Genomic DNA, 7,169 nt, shown 5'->3' with positions numbered 1-7,169 from the left:
ATACTCAGCACGTGGGCAAGATTACTCTCTTCCAGTTGACCTGAAGACCCAACGGGCTCTGGAGCACTCGAAGGGAAGGACACTGTACTGATACTCCATCCTTAGATGCAACCCACAGGATGGCCTGCGGTGCGGAAGGTAGAGATCTGTTTTTAAGCACATGTCTTTCAGGTCGGAGCTGCAGACCAATCTTGGGCCAAGATGGTCAGGACCCACCACCTAGTAGCACGAAGAACGAGTTTACAACTGGCCTTCGTACCGGCTGGAGGAGCGGCTATATCAAATCTTTCGCCAGCAGGATAAGATAAGCACGCACAAGTCAGGAGCACTGCTCAACACTCGGTGTGATGAATATCACTGAATTTTCAGGAGCACGTCTGCTCAACACCTAATGTGATGATTATCACTGACTTGAGCGGGGTAGCCGAGCCTGAGGTGGGGCAGCAAAGTAGAGAGAGTGGTGTTAGTGTGCTGTGCAACACTTACCTGTCTCCACTAGCGGAAGGGGGCGCGTGAGAAGGCGGATGACCGGGTCCTCGAATGCACCAAGCTGCCTGCTGGCGACCAAGGGGGAGCTGAGGGGTGTAAGGCTATACAGGGTCACACCCGCCAGACTGGCCCTCTTGGGACCCAGGAACAGATAAAATTGCTCTCTCTTTGAAGTGTGGGTACCGCTTGCTCCGCTTTTTTTTTTTTTTTAGGGAGCCAGCGCCTGCAGCAACGCCATGGCACGCAAGAGGAAGCGGCTTGCCTACAGGCTTTGTAAGCTCTGCCCGTCGGAACGGACGAAAACTCACAGGCCTTAGGGGGGAGACGAGGATCCCCCCAAAAGGCAGCGGCCGCCGGACACAGGTGCACCTGTGTCGACAGACCGCTCCAATGGAGGGACACCTCGCAACCCTTCACCGTTCCTCCATCAAGGGTAATGAGGGGGAAAAGCTATTCAGGCAGTTTCTGGCAGAGAAAGATGCTGTTCACCACCTGATAAGCACCAACTCGTTTCAGCATAGCTGATAATTCTGGATCCGGCTCGGGCAACATTGAACTCCCGGAGGGAGACAATGCAGCCGAGTCATCATCTCTAGAAGTCAGCTCACCCTCCGATGCTGCAATCGGCGTCCTGTCCTCCAGGGGAGCCCCGAGTGAAACCGCTGGCCCACCCATTACAGATGGACCAGCAGACAACACAGGAGGCTCCAGTGGTTGCAGTGGAAGGGAGGAGTGAGGAGCCCACAGGGAATGGTTACCGGGCGGGACATCCAACACTATCCTCCGGTCACCCATCCCACACAGCACCCGAGGGCGGGGCATGGTAATGGGGACTCGCTCTCCGCGAACGAAGGCGAGTCTCGCCCTCAACACTGCGACAGTCATGTTCCCACAGTGAAAACATGAGCTGTCCACAAAAGCTGTCTCAGCGTGCTGTAAGCCCAAACACGTGACACAACAGTTGTGACCATCAGAGAGAGACAGGGAACGACCGCACCCAGAAACGCACGGGCGGAATGACATCTTGAAAAAGACACGCACACGTGTTGCTCTATCAGAAAATAGGACCGTCACCAGTGTAGGAGCACACAGGGGAATGACCGCGGCAACACTGAACAGAGAACTGAAACAGTGAACCACTCACTTTTCCGCCCTCTTACCAGCCATCAACACACACAAACATTTAGAAATTTGTTGCTGTTAAAACAGCAGTTGAGAGCTCAAAGCTCGCGATCACCGCTGCACTCGCGCTGTAGAACACCAGCACTGGGAGAGTCTTCCTGAAGAACACCGACACACTCGCTCGTTGTAGACAACAGCACTCTCAGAGACATCAAACGATCGGCTCCGAAGCGAAAGGCAACTAGTGCGTGCATCCACTTCCGTATTTATACCCGCGCCGCGGGGGCGGAGTGTGTGATGCGAATCACGCACGCCAATTACATTGGCTCGTTCAATAGTACTCGAAGAGGATAGGCTCTCTAGCGAGATCCCCATTCAGTCGACCGTCGACTACGTCTGACGTTATCGACTGAAAGGGAACCGAAATACAGGGAACCAAAGAAATGCTCAGAGATGCAGTGCAACAACATACAAAACTATGCAATGATTGAATATGAAAACCAGGCTTATAAGGGGTGAGCTAAACAAGGTTATGACAAACAGGTGAATGTGATCAGTGATGATGAGTCCGGGCAGTGAGTTATGGGAAATATTAATATTTAATATTATCAATACTGTTACAAATCCAGTTGTGTCCATCTACCCGAATGAGTCAGTAGCTATGTGTGAGCGGTTCTGCAAGTTTTTTATAGACAAGATAGCTGGAATTAGAAATAGCATGCAATTGACCACTGGGAATCCTGCAGGTCAGTTAAATTACACCGGCACTCAGTAAGTTTATACCAATCGCTATGACTTTTTTAAATGAAACGGCGAAGCAGCTAAAACCTAAAGGATCACCATTAGACACTATCCCAGTACGACTATTGAAAAAAGTGTTTAATGTAGTGAATACGACACTCCTACACTTTGTAAACAAGTGCCTTGAGCTGGGAGTTGTTCCTGAGCGTTTAAAACATGCGTCAGTGCAACCCATACTAAAGAGGCCAAACTTAGACTCATCTAATCTATCAAATTTTAGACCTATGTCACATCTCCCATTTTTAACAAAAATTTTAGATGAAGTAGTTCTGTGTTAGCTTGAAACGAAAAACACATTTTTTGATATATTCCAATCTGGTTTCAAAAAATTTCACTCTATAGAAACGGCGCTTGTTAAAGTGCTCAATGACATTTTTCTGGCCACCGACTCTGGAGATTCGGTAGCTCTGATTCTCCTGGATTAAAGTGCCGCATTTGATACGGTAGATCACAATGTCCTGCTATCTTGTTTAGAACACATAGTGGGCATTAGAGGCCCAGTCTTACATTGGTTTCAGTCTTATCTTACAAACAGGAGTTTTTCAGTCAATATTGGTAACTACCGATCTACATCGGTAAAGTTAACATGTGGAATTCCTCAAGGCTCCACACTGGCTCCGATGTTGTTTTCTTTATACATGGTTCCTTTGAGTACTATTTTTTAGAAAATATGACTTGAGTTATCATTGCTATGCAGACAACACACAAATGTATTTTCCCCTTAACCATGGGAAAAATCAAGAAGAGATGACTAATTGCCTTGAGGATGTGAAGACATGGATGTCGCAAAATTGTTTAAGTTTGAATGAGGAAAAGACTGAGGTTATAGTGTTTACACCTTCCAGCTTACATGATACAACAAATATAAATCTTGGTACCTTGACACCCTATGTGAAGACATATGTTAAAAACCTAGGAGTGGTACTGGACAGTGCCCTAAAGCTGGATAGACAGATTAATCAAGTTGTAAAATCAAGCTTCTACCAGCTACGAACCCTGGTAAAAATTAAGTCTATACTCTCTGTCTCTAACTTCGAAAAAGATATACATGCTTTTATCTCTACAAGGCTAGACTATTGTAATTCGCTCTATGGTGGGATCAGCGAATCAACCATTAACCGCTTCAAATAGTCCAAAATGCCGCTGTAAGAGTTCTGACAGGAACTCGGAAACGAGATCATATAATTCCTGTCCTTAAGTCACTTCACTGGCTGCTAGTGCCACATAGAATCACTTTTAAAGTTTTATTATTAGTTTTTAAGTCATTAAATGGGATGGCTCCATCATACCTCACGGACCTATTGTCTGTTCATCAACCATTAAGAGCCCTTAGGTCTGCGAACCTAGGCCTTCTGGTGGTTCAGAGAGTAAAACTTAAGACTAGAGGAGACAGGGCTTTTTCTAGTTCTGCTCCTAGACTCTGGAACAGCCTCCCTTTAGAAATCAGAGCTGCACCAACCCTGTGCATCTTCAAAGGCAGGTTAAAGACATTTTTATTTGATCTGTCGTATGCAAATTGAATGTTGAAAGAACTGACATGTTGTACAGCACTTTGGTCAACAAAAGTTGTGTTTATTTGTGCTTTATAAATACATTGAAATTGAAATTGAAAATTGAAATTTAGTTGTGAGGGAAAAACAAAAAACTGAAGTGGAGTGCCCTCTGGTGGCTCTAAAGGGCACTGCAGCTGATGACCGTTCAAAGGAGCAGCTTCCAGACGATCCTACAATACTCCATGAGGGCGGTGTAGTGGAGGCGGACTCGGGGGTGGGATGGAGGGGCAGGCCCATGGAGCGGAAAGGGGCCTTGAGACTGAGGCTGTGCAGGTGGCCAGAGCGGAGCAGGCTGTGCAGGCTATGCAGGCGACCAGGGCGGAACAGGCCATGCCGTCGACAAGGGTGGAGCAGGCTGTGCAGGTGGTTCAGGGACCAAGTGCGGACCAGACAGTTCAGGGGGCCAGGCCGGACCAGACAGTTCAGGGGGCCAGGGTGGACCAGAAAGTTCAGGGGACCAGGGTGGATCAGACAGTTCAGGGAGCCAGGGTGGACCAGGCAGTTCAGGTGACCAGGGTGGACCAGGCAGTTCAGGTGGCCAGGGTGGACAGACAGTTCAGGTGGCCAGGGTGGACCAGGCAGTTCAGGGGACCAGGGTGGACCAGACAGTTCAGGGAGCCATGGCGGAAACGACCCTTCGGGCGGCCAGGGTGGACCAGACAGTTCAGGCAACCGTGGTGGCGCAACCTCCATGGACCTTTTGCCCCCCCCCCCCAATTTGGGGTTGTGGGCTGGGCAGCTATGGGGTTATGGGCTGGAATAGACACTGGCTCAGGAGGAACAGGCACCGGCTCAGGATGAGACACCTGTCCGAAGACTCTGGCTCGGCGACGGCTATCTTGTCCGAAGACACTGGCCTGGCGGCGGCCATCTTGTCCGCAGACACTGGCTCGGCAGACTTGATGTGAACAGTCTCTGGCTCGGCAGGCGTGACGTGAACAGTCTCTGGCTCGGCAGACGTGACATGAACAGTTTCTTGTGCGGCAGGCACGACGTGAACATTCTCTTGTGCGGCAGGCATGACATGAACGATCTCTTGTGCGGCAGGTACGATGTGAACAGTCTCTTGTGCGGCTGGCACGATGTGAACATTCCCTTGTGCGGCAAGCACGACGTGAACAGTCTCTTGCACTTCACGTCAGTACTGCGGAGCCTGCGCATCACGTCATGGCCACCGAACCAGAGACTGTACACGTTGTGCCCTACACGACGTGAACAGTCTCTTGTGCAGCAGGCACGACGTGAACAGTCTCTTGTGCGGCAGGCACAACGTGAACAGCCTCTTGTGTGGCAGGCACGACATGTACAGTCTCCTCTGCGGCAGGCACGACGTGTACAGTCTCTTGTGAGGCAGGCACGACGTGTACAGTCTCTTGTGCGTCAGGCACGATGTGAACAGTCTCTTGTCCGCACAGGGCTAGAGGTGTAGGGCACAACGTGTATAGTCTCTGGTTCTGTGGCCATGACGTGATGCGCAGGCTGGGCAGGACTGACCCCGTTCGGCCGATCTTCTTGGGCATCCGTGCCTTCATGAGCGGTGGGTCCATCACGCTGGACATTAATCTGGGACGTCCAGAGACCGATCCGGTGATGGGCCTGATGGGTGGCATGACATGAAGATTCTCAGGCTTATCGTGCATGACATGAAGATCAGGCTGAACAGGCATGACGTGAAGATCCTCAGGCTGGGCGGGCGTGACGTGAAGAGCAGAGCTTCTCTGAAGGGTAATGTCAATGTACTGCTCTAATGTCCATTGCGGGGTGTTGTCAGGCATAAGGTACTCCAGGAGGTCCGTGAGGCCGTAACGGAACATGTCTTTCAAGACATCATCATCAACGTCCACCCCATAACTAAGTCCACAAAACTCCTCCACAAATTTTGCAATAGGGCGGTCACCTTGGCTGAGGCGAAAGAGACGGATTGCTGGGTCCATGTTTTTGGTCGTGGATTAATTGATGGGTCTGGGTCTTACTTGGCTTCTGGATCTGTGTACAGCATAGTTTTCTGTCACAAACTGCTCTGAGACCAGAAACTTTAGATCCAAATGCAGCTTTTAATAAGATGGGGTAAAACTGAAGTGGAGGCCCTCTGGTGGCTCTAAAGGGCACTCCAGCTGATGATGGTTACAGCTATTACATAAATTATATTTATCATCATCATCACCTTCACCTTAAAAATTAAAAAAATCCCTTAAAAATACAAAATATTAAATAAATAAAAAAACATTATCGCATATCGCACTAAAATATAGTACACTGATTTCATTGAAAATAAAAATTCAGTAATTTTTTACCTCCACATGAGCAGCACCAAAGGGTTAAAAATGTATGAATGCACACAAAATATGAAAGCAACTGTTATGTATTTTAAAGAGAGATAGCAGAAGCACACAATTTTGCATTGTGTTGACAATGAAGACAAACTTTAGAAATTTGTGGTTGTAAAACTTTAACGGAACATGTTCATAATTAATGTTATAAAGTAAACCTGTTGAAAAAGTAATTTCATGTACAGGTTGGCCTGAATATATGAGGAGGCATTATATGGCTATAATTTAATGGCTGCTGAAAATGGGGTTTGGCATCATAAAAATGGAAAAATAAGGAAAGTTATTTCAAACAGTACTAAAAATTCACTGTTGCTGGTTGCATTAGTGAACAGAAGAATTGGTTTCTTTCAAAAACATGCAAATGTCTAAGCAAGGGATTCCAAATTTGTTAAATGGTATAGTGGATATACTACCCATGTATCTTACTTGAACGACTCTCAAGTGGATTGAATAATAAAGCATTCACTAGACTGTGATACGCTCTCCAGTCATCAAAACAAGACAGTTCAATCGGATCAGACCTCTTTACAAAAGCCCTTTATCAGGAATTCTGTTTACATAGTAGGGTTAAATCAACAGACAGATTAATTTGTTTGTTTGTTTGTCAATTGCAAGGAATCTTGCAAAGTTTTTTGTACTCAGTGTTATGCTATATAAATTATTGGGGTTATGACTGGGCTGTAGATTACACACTACTTTTTTAATACATTTTCATTTATTTTAATACATGAGCATCAGAGCCAATTAAAGTCAGTGTAACCCTGGAGTCACGTTGACATCCTCAGCATCTGATGACGCAACATCTCTGTCGTCATTTGAAGTGTCCCTGGAAATACTCTCGAGTCTGCACCTCTGATGAATGAGATGAATGATT

The sequence above is a fragment of the Siphateles boraxobius genome, unplaced genomic scaffold (assembly GCF_051911475.1).
Source record: "Siphateles boraxobius isolate OS27281-9 unplaced genomic scaffold, OSU_SipBor_1 8, whole genome shotgun sequence".
Taxonomy (NCBI): Eukaryota; Metazoa; Chordata; class Actinopteri; order Cypriniformes; family Leuciscidae; genus Siphateles; species Siphateles boraxobius.
Note: the sequence above shows the minus strand (reverse complement) of the source record.